The sequence below is a fragment of the Musca domestica genome, unplaced genomic scaffold, assembly GCF_030504385.1.
Source record: "Musca domestica strain aabys unplaced genomic scaffold, Musca_domestica.polishedcontigs.V.1.1 3, whole genome shotgun sequence".
NCBI lineage: Eukaryota > Metazoa > Arthropoda > Insecta > Diptera > Muscidae > Musca > Musca domestica.
The window spans coordinates 7,954,332-7,968,968 of record NW_026712299.1 but is presented as its reverse complement, the minus strand read 5'-3'; positions in this window follow the sequence as shown (position 1 = coordinate 7,968,968).

Here is a 14,637-nt window from a genome sequence, read left to right as displayed (position 1 = left end):
ATTTAATATGACCTTTTTATATTCTTGATCATGACCCTGAAATTGTTCCCCTGTGTAATTCATCTATGTCAAAATTTACGGGATCTTATTTTTGTGCAAAAGCAAATATTTCGTGGTGGCGCTTCATAGATAATAAAATAACTGTACATCAAAAAAATACCCACAACCTACGCATGTGTATGTACGTTAAATTTATTCTTAGGTACTTTATTGACATTATCGTTTAACATTCAATTAAATGAGAATTTCACTTTTCTTCCATACGATCAAAAAAATTGAGAGTGATTGAGATTGAGAGTTTTGATAAAACTGCAGATACATAACTACACCAATAACATTTTTCACCAAAACTAGAGACACCGACTAAAAACTAAAAATTACATAAGTTATGAATTCACAGATTACGATGCCCATTTCAGTGTCATAAAATTATTGCCACACGTTTGGTTTTTCAGGTTGCGTGCGGAAATGCGACTTACCAAAGCATTTAACACTTATTATTAACGTCATTCGAGGAGAAAATCCATGGCTCTTGGATTTCCTAATCGACGGCTTGAGGCCTATTTTTATTTTTGTTTTTTTTTTTTTTTTTTTTTTTTTTTGTAATCACAGTCGTGATAATAATGTCATCACAATTCCCACCACAAGCTTGATTATCGTATCGGACAAAATGTTTTTTTTTTGATAACTCTGAAAAGTTATCACCTCATAAAGTGACATCAAGACTTCATGACTGCCCGCCTGCCTGCCTCCGTGGATGTGAAGCTAACCAGCAATTACAATTCCTCGGTGCAAAGAAAGTTACCAAAACGAAATAAAAATTAAATTAAATTAAAATAAGAGCGACAGTAATGAACGCATAAAACTGGTCTTTAATAAAAAGAAATAGATAGCGTCAAAGGCAGAAGTGTAATTTGCTTGGTATTATGACATATGTACATATTTATTCGAAATTTGTATGCACATTTTAATTGTTAATAATTAAAGCAATTAAAAACTATTTATAGCACAGGAAATTCAATGTGAAACTTGTTAGAATGAGCCCCTGTATTGGTGATACATTTACATTGATTCACACATGCACACAAACACACGTCCATACATATATCAGAGCATACATGTATATCTCATAAATATTTGATGCACATTTCGAGAGCGGAGATCAAATCTGGTATCTACAAGATAAAACTAATTTTACTAATTTGTACACGTGCGTAACATTTCGACATCACTGGTCGAACAGTTTTCTTCTGCTGCATTTAAGATTTAAAATGGACCACCATGATGACAGCTATTGGAAAGTGTATCAAATGTCATATCGTAGGATTCCCTCGATAAAGAGGTTGTTACTGGTATTCTATAGATAAGAGCTGTTATAAGTCTGCCATAGGTAAAAGGCCTTGTGTAAGTCCTTCATAGAAAGAAGGCAGGTATTCTAAGAAAAAAAAGTAAAAAAAAACAAGTAAAAAAGTATCGGAAGTGAAAAAATATTTTCACTTCTGTTATGATTATTCAAATTGTTAACCCCTTATGCAGTTGGTTCCGAAGGAATTGGCCAATATTGGCCATTTCGTATCGGTCCTATTATATATATGGTATATAAATATTGAAACGTGCTAGGTTTGGACTGTGTTGTGTTAATGGAAATTCTGGGATGTACCAAGTCTTGAATAGAATCGGATGTCAATTTCACTTTTTATGAGCGTCATGGATATTCAAAATTTGTGAGCCTTTGTGGGGGAGGTACCAGAAGAAGTGGACCGATGTATCCCATGTTCACAACGGATCATTCGTTGGTGGAAATAATGGGATGTGTGAAATATAAAGAGAACCTGATGCTTATTTCGGATTTTATAAACTCTCTTCGAGAGTTATATGTGTACGAAAAGTACTAAAAAGCAATAAATTTGGTACCATTTAGTATGATATGAACGTATAGAGCTAAGATATTGATATTTGGTATAAGAATTTAATTTTGGAAGTAGGGTTAATATAAGGATGTGGTTTTCTGGTCTAAGTGTATGAATTTTATTAAATGGTACTAAATTTAGTCCGTTTTTGGTAAATGTATAGTGATATAAAGTGCTTGAAATCTAAAATTTGGCATTAGGGCAACTGTTAGGATGGGATTTGGAGGTGATGATGGAATTCGATACCTCAATTCCAGATACCAATAGAGCCCTCAACATCAAATTTTAGTATTCCAGCCCTATCCCATCACCCAATACCAAATGTTGTCCCATTTAGTATTTTTCGTACAACTGAAGGCCGCATTTCCAAACCACCCCACAAATCTAAATTCTAGATACCACCAATAATCTAAATATCAAAATTTTACAATTGTATCCCTACCTCTTCAACTACTACCAAATTTATTACTATGTAGTACTTTTCATACTACTAGAGTACAGATTTCCAAAACCACATCTCAATTCTAAATAGCAATAGAGACCTCAAAACCTAATTTTGGGATTCCAGTACCACTTAGTACTTTTCGAACACTTATTCTATACCTTTGAAAAACCACAGATACCAACAGTGACATTTATATAAAATTTCAGAATTTCAAGTCTATTACTTCGCCTAGTACCAAATTTAGTACTTTTCGTACAAATATAGGACGCATTTCCAAAACAACCTCCATGTCTTAACATCGACACCAACAGTGACATCTATATTTAATTTTAGGATTTCATCTCTATTCCTCCACGCAATTACTACATTTTAGTACTTTTCGTAAAATTTTAGTACACATTTCCCAAAACCATCTCCATGTCTCGATTCCAAATAATGTCAGGATTCCAGCCCTATCCCTTTACCCAAAGCCAAATATAGTACCATTTAGTACTTTTCGATCAATTATAGATCGCATTTGCATATCTCAATCTCAGATGCCTACAGAATCCCAATACCAAATTTCGGGATTGAAGCTCTATCCCTTTAGTACCATTTAGTACTTTTCGTTCACTTATAGAACAAAAACAACTTCCATATCTCAATTCCAGATACCAACAGAAACCTCAATATCAAATGTAAGAACTTCAGCCCTTTACCCAATACCAAATTTAGTACCATTTAGTACTTTTCGTACAAATAAAGGACGCCATTAAAATCAAACACAGTTACCATCACTAATCTAAATATAAAATTTCAAAATTTAATCTCTATCCCTTTACCCTATACCAGACTTAGTACCATTTAGTACTTTTCGTACAATTATAGTACATATTTCCGAAACCACCTCCATATGTCCAGGCTACACGGACCCAAATAAAAAATGTCAAATTTCAAGTAAATACCAAATTGTACTAAATTTAGTACTTTTCGCATATATCCAAAACCACCACTTTATAACAAAGGTATAGAACCCCTTTCACAGGTCTTCCACAGAATTAATATTTTTAGTGGCATTACTTACAGGATTCTTTACAACTTGCTATATCTGAATATTTCTCTCAACCAGAAACCTGAGATGAATATTGAATTTAAGATTTCCCATAAAATTGGATCTAAATGTTCGATTTTCTTGTAATTTTGCAGGTCCGGGACGAAATGGGCAATATTGGCCTATTCCTTCGGGCCAACAATTTTAGCCCATTTCGAGGATCAACAATTTGCATAATCATAAGAGAACTCAAATATATTGAAATAATCGAACATTGGCTGGGAGTATACATCATTCGGCAAAACCGACTGATACTTTTTAACATTTTTAAGTTAAATCAACTAAAATGGAATATGTCGGTATTGCCGATAGCTGCATATCCTCAGCCAATTTTCGATTATTTAAGTATATTTTGACTTGTGTTATGATTATTCAAACGGTTGACCCTTCATAGGAGATGTTCCGAAAGATAGGGTCAATATTTTCCATTTCGTATCTGATATAAGTCTGATAAAAATACTAAAACGTATCAGATTGGGATTTTATATCGATTTCTTGCTTCTCTTTATAGAGATATGTGATAACATTTCGAAAAGTTTGCGTTTTATGGGAGTTATAAACATTTAAAATTTTCACTCGTTGTGGGGGAGTTACCAGAAAGAGTAGTCCGATATTGTCCGCCTTCACAACACATCTTGTTTTGATAAAATTATTGGAATTGCTTATTTTTATAGGAGTGGGATGCTAATTTCGCGTTTTATGTTCTTAATGGTTATTCCAAATTTAGAACCTTTGTGTGGGGAGGTGCTAGAAGGAGTGGTCCGTTCAAGATTATCGCACTCTTAGTTCAAATTTTATAAACGTTATATTTATTCAAAAAGTAGACCCTTTGCGGGAGATGTACCGGAAGGAATAGTCCGATCTCTACCATCTTTATAATAAATCTTGTTTTGACAGAAATATTGTGATGTGCCTGGTTTAAATGGAATCGGATGTTAATTTCACGTTTTATGATCTAAATGAATATTCAAAATGTCGATCTTTTGTAGGGAAGGTACCAGAAGGAGTGAACCAATGTATTTAAAAGTTTTGTGATGTGATATAATTTAAAGACAGTTGGACAGTTACATCACATTTTATAAGAGTTATAACCATTCAATATAAGGGGTCTACCGATCTATTTAATATAAAGGGACCGATCTACCAAAAATAAAGGGTCCGATCTCTACTATGTTAACAATCTTATGTTGAGGGAAATATTGAGATATTCCAAGTCTTAATGTAATTGGATATTAATTTAGTGTTGTATGAGCATCATGAATATTCAAAATGTTGACCCTTGTGGGGGAGGTGCCCGAAGGAGTGGATCGATATATTCCATCTTCACACCAGATCTTGGGCTAATAAAAGTTTTGTTATGTGTGAAATTTGAAGCCAATCGGAATCTTGTTTCGCATTTTATAAGAGTTATAACTATTCAAAATATTGACCCTTTGTGTGGAAGTACTTGATGGAGTGGACAGATATTGTCCATTTTCACACCTGACCTAGCACTGATGCAAAGATTAGGATTTGCAAAGTTCGAAAAAATCGGATTATCCTTTCTCTTTCTGTGCAGTAAATTATTCTCTTTGAAAATGTTGTGATTTTGTAGGGAAGGTACCAGAAGGAGTTGACTGATGTGGCCCATCTTCGAACTCGAACTAAGTGCGGCAATAATATTACGATGTACCAAGTTTGGGCCAAAGCGGATACTCCCTTCTAGAGTTATCGGACACCTCTAGATCGGCTCCAAATGTCCTGAAACGGTTTTGGTCCAAAGAGACGTAGGGTCTAAAACCGCTATTTCGATGAAGCACGTTTTGGCAGTATCAAATGATATATACCCTCTGTAGCCATACGGCTAAGGGTATAATTATTTCAAAATTCAACATAACAAATAAATACATATCCCGGTGATACTATAGAAAACTGGTGTTTGCCCAATTGAATCTGTTTGCATTTTCTCTTTCTCTCACGACTAATATCGCAAACTTGCACCATTCAAAAAAAAAACCTGCAACAATGTTATCTTGCAAAACAAATATGTGTTAAGAAATACCAAATCCATCAAAATTAGATCAATGAAGATCGTGCAGTCGTCGTCGCTGTTGCTCAGCTGTCAATGAATGAGTGAGAGTTGTCGGTTATGCGTGATTAACAAATTATAATGGTTAACACAAAGGGTTTACAAATGAAAATCTCTGAAGGTAGACTATGTGCGTGGTGTTACAAAAACAATGAAAGAAAATGAACTAAAATTGTCGTCAAGTACAACAAACGATGGATATTTGAAATGCGCAAATACCATGCTCCCGTTGGTAAGTGATCACGGGTGTCTGCGATTTAAAGTTGACTTGTTATAAAACAACAACAAGAAATTAATTATTGTGGGTAACAATCATACCCATATGTCATCATGCTCTCCTATAACTCCGCTGTTGGATTTATATTTGCAAAAGGAATTTTCCAGATACTGATACTAAGTACGGTTGGCAGGGTTGACAAAATTGAGTTATCAAACACCATAGTTTTTTTTTTTTGAAAAAAGAAAGTGTTTTTTTTTTTTGTTTTTGCTCTCGTTTGTAATGAAAATGGCCATAATGGTTGGGTCGGTGCAGTTAAAAATAAACTGCGGTCATTTGCAATTGCTCATCGGTTCAACCAACCAAGCAACCATCCAGTCAACCATACATCCATTCGTTTAGCCCCTGGATGCCTTGGACATACCCACTTTATTATCAACGACCTGTTGCTGGCTATTGCCGCGTTGCTGTTCTCGGTCTTATGAAAGACCGAGATGTTTGTTGTTGTTGTTGCCACTGCTGTTGACAAACTTAATTGTTAATGTTTAACCTTTTTTTTTCGGTGTTTAAAACTAATTCCAACTGGATTAACGACACAGTGACAGCAACGATGAAACTGAAGCACACATTCATATGTCACATATGTGGTCGTTGAGGGGCGATTTTTTAATTTTCTCTAGACTCAACGTTTTGTTGTTGGTCCGTTTTTCTTTTGTTGTTCGGTTTTATGACACTTTTACTTGTCTTCCACAAAACAAAAGTGATAGTGCTAATGAATATGTCCATCGACTCAATCCAATACGGGGTAATTTTATGAATGGCGACCAAGCACAAGCAGCAATGTTTCTCAAATTTTTTTTACCCCCATCCAGAAAAGTCAAGATTAGGTAATTATTTTCCCAGTTATGATCTTTGATCCGGAAGATGTGTTACACAATTATATAACTTTGGCTTTATGAGATATTTTATTACAACGAAATAAATTGCAATGGAAGAGTACACTACGATTTTGAAATAGTCAAAAAAAAAAAAAAAAAAAAAAAAACATAAAAATTTTAATTTTAAAGGAGTTATGGTCAAAAAAAAAAGCGAAATGTTCTTCAATAAAAAAACGAAGCAAGAAAACCGAACATTTATATCCAATTTTATGCGAAATCATTATTTCCATATTCATCTTAGGTTCGTAGTTGAGAGAAATATTTAGATACAACAAGTTGTAAGAAAGCGTTGACTTGCTTTGCAGGCTATGACAGATAATAGTATTGAAAATTGTCAGCCTTTGTGGGTGAGGTATCAGAAAGGGTTCGCTGATATATATCATCTTCACAAGGGATTTTGTGTTCGCAAAAATGTTGGTATGTGTGAAATTTGAGAGTTAGACGCTTATTTCGCTTTCTTTGAGTGTTTTGTTTTTCAAAATCTTGAACCCTTTGTGGAGGAGGTACCAGAAGCAATTGTTCGATAGCTACCATCTTTATAACAAATCTAGCATTGATGGAAATATTGGGATATATTATAATAACCTTCATGGATATTCAAAATTTTGAACCTTCGGGGGAAGGTACCAGAAGGAGTGCCCCGTTATATCTTCCATCTTCACAACAGATCTTTTGTTAGTTACAAATAATAGGATGTGTGAAATATAAAGTGAACCTGATGCTTATTTCGCGTTTTAAGTCCTTCATGGATATTCAAATTTGACAATATGTAGGAGAGGTACCAGAAGGAGTGGACCGATATTTACCATCTTTATAAAAGATCTTGTGTTAGTAGAAATAATGGGGTGTGTGAAATTTGAACAGAACCGGATGTTAATTCGGATTTTACAATCGTTTTTCTTATTTAAAACTTTGATCCTATGTGGAGGAGGTAACCGTAGGAATGGTCCGATTTTTACCATCTTTATAACAGATCTTGTGTTGATGGAAATATTGAGATGTACCAAGATGAATGGAATCGGATGTTAATTTCGCGTTTTTATGAGCTTCATGGATATTCAAAATTTTGACCCTTTGTCGTGGAGGTACCAGGGGGAATGGACCGATATATCCCATCTTCACTACAAATCTTGTGTTAGCAGAAATAATGGGATTTGTGAAATATCAAGAGAACCGAATGCTTATTTCGAGTTTTATGATCGTTTTGGTTATTTAAAATTTGGACCCTTTGAAATTGTCCGATCTCTGCCATACTTATGACAGATCTTGTGTTGATGGTAATATTGGGATGTGCCAAGTCTGAATGGAATTGGATGTTAATTTCGCGCTTTATGAGATTTATAGATATTTAAAATTCTGACCCTTTGTGGGGGAGGTACCATATGGAGTGATCCGATCTCTACCATCTTCATAACAGATCTAGTGTTGATAGAAATATTCAAATGTGCCTAATCTGTATGGAATCGGATGTTAATTCCGCATTTTATGAGCTTCATTCCCTTCCCAACCATAGGAGGATATTCCCTTTACCAACCATATGGAGTGGATCAATCTCTACCATCTCCATAACAAATCTTGTGTTGATGTGCAAGCGTTTTATGAGCTTCATGAGTATTCAACATTTTGAACCTTTGCGGTGGGAGGTACCAGAAGGAGTCAAACGATATATTCCATCTTCACACTAGACCTTGGGTTAATAAAAATATTGAGATGTCTGTAAGTTGAAGACCGTCGGACACTTACATCACATTTTATAAGAATTATAATTATTCAAAATGTTAACCCTCTGTGGGGAGGTACTGGATGAGGTGGACCGATATGGTTCATTTTCGCACCTGATCTAGAGCTGATGCAAATATTAGGATTCGCTAAGTTGGAGCAAAATCGGATTTTCCATTCTATCTCTGTACAGTAAAATATTTTCTTTGAAAATGTCGACCTTTTGTGGGGGAACTCAATCTAAGTTTGACAATAATATTACGATGTACAAAGTTTGGACCATATGGGATACTCCCTTCGAGATCATGCGCACCAGCCTGCAGGTTGACTCCAAATATCCTGAAACGGATTTGGTCCAAAGAGACCTGGGTTTAAAATTGTTGTTTCGATAAGGCACGTTTTGATCATATCATATAAAAACAACGTTTGTTTATCAGTGGAGAACGATGGTAATGTTTACCAGGGGGTAAGGCAGGGAATACCTAGGTTTCGGAAAGAGCCACCAATCCTCATCAGTTCCCTTGTTTTTGTCTGGGATATTCTCCCCAGAAGTTATTTTAAAAATAACTTCTATGACAAAAAACATTTTTTACCCAAGTGACGAGATCGTAAGCTCAATAGAAGAGGAACCAAAGAATTATATAAAACTAAAATTCTTTTGGAAAGTCTTCTAAATCTTACAACCGCACTTATAAAAATTTTTCATCTTTCTCCACTTGTTATGCTATTCGTTCAACCTGAACGAAGTAGCATAACCATGTAAGTTGGTTTTGTCTGTTACAACAAAAACCCCTTCGTCGACCGTCTGTTAAAATCTTAAATATACCGAATATATCCGTTATATTTGGGTCTATACAAAGACCTGGAACTGCATAGACTACTTTTGTTATAAGTCTTTACAATATTCAAATACGAAACTTGAAAAAAAATCCTGTGTATACTGAAGCTAAAATCATAAAAATGCCGAATATAGCCCCGTTATATCGGGGCTATACGAAGGCCTGGATCTGCATAGAAATTTTTCTGTCACGGCTATAGTACCTATTAGGAGCTTCAACTACGAAATTTCAAACAATTTCATTGAATATCGTCAAAACACCAAATATAGGGAGGTACAAATATATGGGGCCTATACGAAGACGTGGATCTGCATAGAAAATTTATTTAAAATTGTAGTTCCACAGTAGTAGTATGATCTCTAAGTACGAAATTTGAAAAAACTTCGGTGAATAATGTCGCTAAAATCATGAAAATACCGAATATAGGGAGGCACTGATATATGGAGTCTATAAGAAAATCTGGACCTGCACAGACAATTTTCTGTCATAGGCTGTACTACCCATTACGAACTCTAAATACAAAATTTGAAACAACTCCGGTGAATAATGTGTTTAAAATCGTCAAAATATCGAATATCGGGGGATACCGTTGTATATGGGCTATACGATATGGTGAGCCTATATAGACATTTCTCTCCCAGGGAATAAAGTGCTTCGAAAGAACTTTAGACAATTCCATTGAAAAATGTAGCCAAAATTATCAAAATACCGAATATAGGGATGTATCGTTATATTGGAGATATACGATATCTTGGACCTGTATAGACAATACTCTTCCAAGGGGTAAATTACACAGAAGGAACTCCTTTTGTGGATTTTCAGACAATTTCATTGAAAAATTTGGCTAAAATCATCAAAATCGGGGGACCGCTATTTAGAGGCTATACGATATCGTGATCCTGCCTGAAGACAGATGACTGATCTGTGCAAAATTTTAGCTTCCTATCTTTATTCGTTTTGGCTTTAGCGTTTTTACAACAGACGGACAGGGCTAAATCGTCTTAGAATTTTACGAAATTCAAGAATATACATATGTACTTTTTTGGGTCTAAAACTATTATTTCGTTGAGTTACAAATGGAATGATGAAGTAAATATACCCTTATTACTATGTGTGGTGGAGGCAGGGATGGAAAATCAAAAATTCCAAAAGGTACTAAAATGGTACTTTTTTAAATAAAATGGTACTTTTTTATAATTTTTTTTAGAGTTACAAAAAAACGTTTTATTCATTAAACATAACAAATTCATTCACCTATGTATTTAGGTACATATGTATATAGCTTCCAGGAACATAAAATGTGAGATCATTTTTTCTTATATAACATTCTGAAGTTTGTAAAGTTATTTTTATGATTAATTTCTTAAGGAAATTGTCAGGAATTTTGTAATCAAAACAGCAAGAATTATTCGATTTAAGAAGATCTTTCGACCTTATGAGATTAGAAAGTCTTTCTAGCTGTAGACGATTTCTTTCTTTAGTCTTAGTGGCAATTTGAATTGAAAATATTCGTTCAAAATTCGCTGAAGAATGGAGAATTGATAATATACCAAAGGCAATTCTTGATATATTTGGGAACATTAATTCCCCCAATTCGTTTTTAATAACACTAACATTAAGCCAAAAATCACTAATCACTAACTCACTAATATTACCATCTTTACATTTTTTAAGTTCAGGTTAATCAGATAAAGCTCTAAATTGGGAGTTAATGTTTTCAAAATTTTGTTCTTCCTTGGGAAAGAATTTCATTAAAATTTGCATTTCAAGTTTAGTATTATTAATTAATTTTAAAACATAAGACAAAAATAAGTAGAACATTTTCATTATGGGACTAGTTAGTTCATCGCTAATGAATTCCAACTCTATGACAAACGCATCCAGTTACAAAAAGATTTGGAACTGACAATTTTAATATTGCTTGCACACCTTTGTATTTCAACATCATCACTGAGCAATTATCAGCCGTAAACCCGATCATTTTCTCCAGTGGTATGTTGCATCCGTTTAAAACTTCAATTATTTTGTCAGTAATGCCTTTGCCGGTTGCCTCCACAATATGTTCTAGTGATAGGAATCTATCTTGACACTTTCCATCAAAAGTTCTTACAATAATCGCCAAATGTTTGGACACAGTACAGTCAGTGCTGTCGTTGATAACAATTGAGTAATGCATTGCAAAATTTGCTTATAGCTTTAGTATTTTCTGGTCACTGATATCCATACATTTGCAATGATAACCGAAGTTAGTGCCAATGGTGTCGTAAGAATGTGTATGAAATATTGAAAATTAGTAATCGTCGATTTACACTAATTGCATTATAATGGAGACAACTTAAGTGAAATGGTACTGAATTTCCCGCGGTAGTACTTAGGTACTTTTTGTAGTGAAATGGTACTGAAAAAAGTACCATTGTACTGAATTTTCCATCCCTGGGTGGAGGGTATACATTGTAATATAAAAGGCGTTATGGACAAAATAAGAAATTTAAATAATTGACATTAAAAAATGTACCCTCACAACCTCAGAATGCGAAAAACTCAACAACAATAAAAAACGAAGATTAAAAACAAAACCCAATAATAATGGCCAGACACTTACCTTTAACAGATTATGAAATTAAATTACACACGTTTTTTATTTGTATTTTTCTTCAAATTTCTATATTTTTTCGCATCTAGTTATTTTTTTTGTTATTATTTTTTATTTACGTTTGTTCTGCTTAATTTAAATTTTATCTATCAATCAACAATATTCTCGTTTTCTCCATTTTTTGCTTTTATTTCACGTTACATATTTAATTTACGTTAGGGATTTGCAACCTTGTCATTAACTTACATATAAACAATGCGATACAATACGATTTGATCAATACGAACATTACATTTCATTGCTTGATTTTTCAATTTTATTTATTTCTTTTGTCATATTCAACAACAACTTAAGATGGCCTAAATGAGTTGTTCTTTAAAAAAAAACAAATAAAATTAAAATAAAATTAAAAATTCTAGTCGATATGTGTGAGTGAGTAAAAATGTCTACTATTTCTAGTATCGTCAGATCGATTCTTTGGTTTATAAGCAATTATATATTTTTTATTATTAGCTTTTTTGAATACCATGCAAAACACAGGCTTGGTTATTGAAATTGGCGTCTAAATTATGGGAAGGAATCAACAGAATTTAATTTAAAAACAACATTTTATTATTTTTTATGAGTTTTACTTCTCTCGATTTTCTTATTTAGATTTCCAAAAACTTCAATACATACAATATATATAGAGATGATATCACAATATTTGCTGCTGATGCGCTTATGAGATGTTTTGCTTAGAATGTTGTTTCAAATTTATTTATTTATTATTTTTTTATATATTTGTAATTTGCACCAAACTACATAGTACTGTACAGTATGGCTAATTAATATGTTTTGGTTCAACGCCATCACTCTGCCTAGGACATTCCCTTTCTTGAAGTCTCCCATAGAAGACCCTGGGGTCTCCCATAGAAAACCTGGGTCTTCCATAAAAAAGCTTAAGGTTAACCCTAGAAGACCTTGAGGTCTTCCATAAAATACCTTGAGGTCTGCCATAGAAGACCTTGAGGTCTGCCATAGAAGACCTTGAGGTCTGCCATAGAAGACCTTGAGGTCTTCCATAGAAGACCTTGAGGTCTTCCATAGAAGACCTTGACGTCTTCCATAGAAGACCTTGACGTCTTCCATAGAAGACCTTGACGACTACTATAGAAGACCTTTGGTTTGAAGGTTCACTTTGAAGGTTCTTTGGAGCTTTATTTGGAAGGTTAACAGTGGGCGCTCTTTTATTGATAGAAGTATTTTATTCAGAGACTACCCTTTAAATTTTACACTTTCCAAAGTAGACCCTTCAAACTGACTTCATTCAAAAAATAAAAAAAAAAAATAATAATAATAATAATAAAAATAATAATAAAGGTTATTAAAATAAAAGCCTTCGATATAAACCCCTTTTAAAAAAAAAAAAATTTATTATAGAATTTTCTTCGAAGCATGTCTTTCCTTTAGGAGATCCTATTAAGGGTATATTTGTAGAAAGGCCTTTAAAGGTTATACTTTCCATAGAAGACCCTTCGAAGAGTTTGCATTTCCAAAGAGAACAATATTTTTCTTTTTATAAAATTTCCTTTAAAGCACGCTTTTTCTACAGAAGACTCTATGAGAGGTCTTCTCATAAAAGATCATTTAAACGGTCATTTTGTCACAAAAAAAAACTTTTAAAGTGCCTGCTTCCTATACAAATTCCTTGGAAGGGCCTTTAGTCTATAAAAGCCCCTTTGAAAAGCTTAAAGACTCTTTGTAGGGTAATTTTTTGTGTGGATTTTTTTCTTCATAAAAGTCATATCATTCAGTGAAAAATATTAAAAGATTATTTTTTCCGTGGCAAACTTTTTCAAAAGACCCTTTAAGGTCTGTTTTTCAGTAAAAGATCCCATAAAGAGCCTCTTTTTTGCAGAGCAACCTTTGAAAGGATTTCTTGTTATTGAATGTTTTTTAAAGGACTTTTTTTTAGAATACCCCTCAAATGGCGTTTAAAATGTCTTCTTGAACTGTCATCTCTAAAAATATAAGACTCATTTTAGAGCTCCTCTTTCAATGGAAAATTATTTGAACGATCTTTAGAGAAGTTTTATTTCTATAAAATATCATTTGAAGGATCATTACCGAATGGAAGTTTTCTTAAATGATATTCCTTCTATGGAAGAGTCGAAGAAACAAACATACATCCATTTAAAGGTTTTTTTCTGTAGATGACTTCTTCCAAAGAAGATCTTTTTCACGGAAGGTTCGAAGAAAGAAGAGCTCTCGAAGAAGATTCTTGAAAGATCTTTAAAGAAAAAGTGGTAGAAAGGCATATTTTCATAGAAAACCCGAAGGGGGGACTTCTTTCCATAGAAGACCCTGGGAAGCCCTTCGTTTATGAAGGATAAAGTGAGTATTCTTATTTCTCGAGCAGTCTATGTGAATAGTGTTAATTCTATGGAAGACCATTTAAAGTGTATTTTCTACATAGATGACTTTCTGAAGGGTCTTCTTTCTATAGAAGATGCATTGAGGGACTTTATCTTTAAAAAGTCATTACTTTTCCTGTAGCAGACTTTATGAGTGATCCTTTCATCTTTCAGCATTATTTTTAAAATAGGTGACCTCTGAAGGGTCTTAGCAAAAGTAGAAAAGACGCTCTGAAGGGTAAACTTTTTATACCCTCAGCCATATAGCTATGATGTGATATGGCCTAAACGTGCCTCATCTAAAGGACGGTTTTAGACCCTATGCCTATTTGGACAAAATCCGTTTCAGGACATTAGGAGTCGATTTAGCGATGTCCGTCCGTTCGTTCCTAATATTTGCATCAGTGCTAGGCCTGATGTGA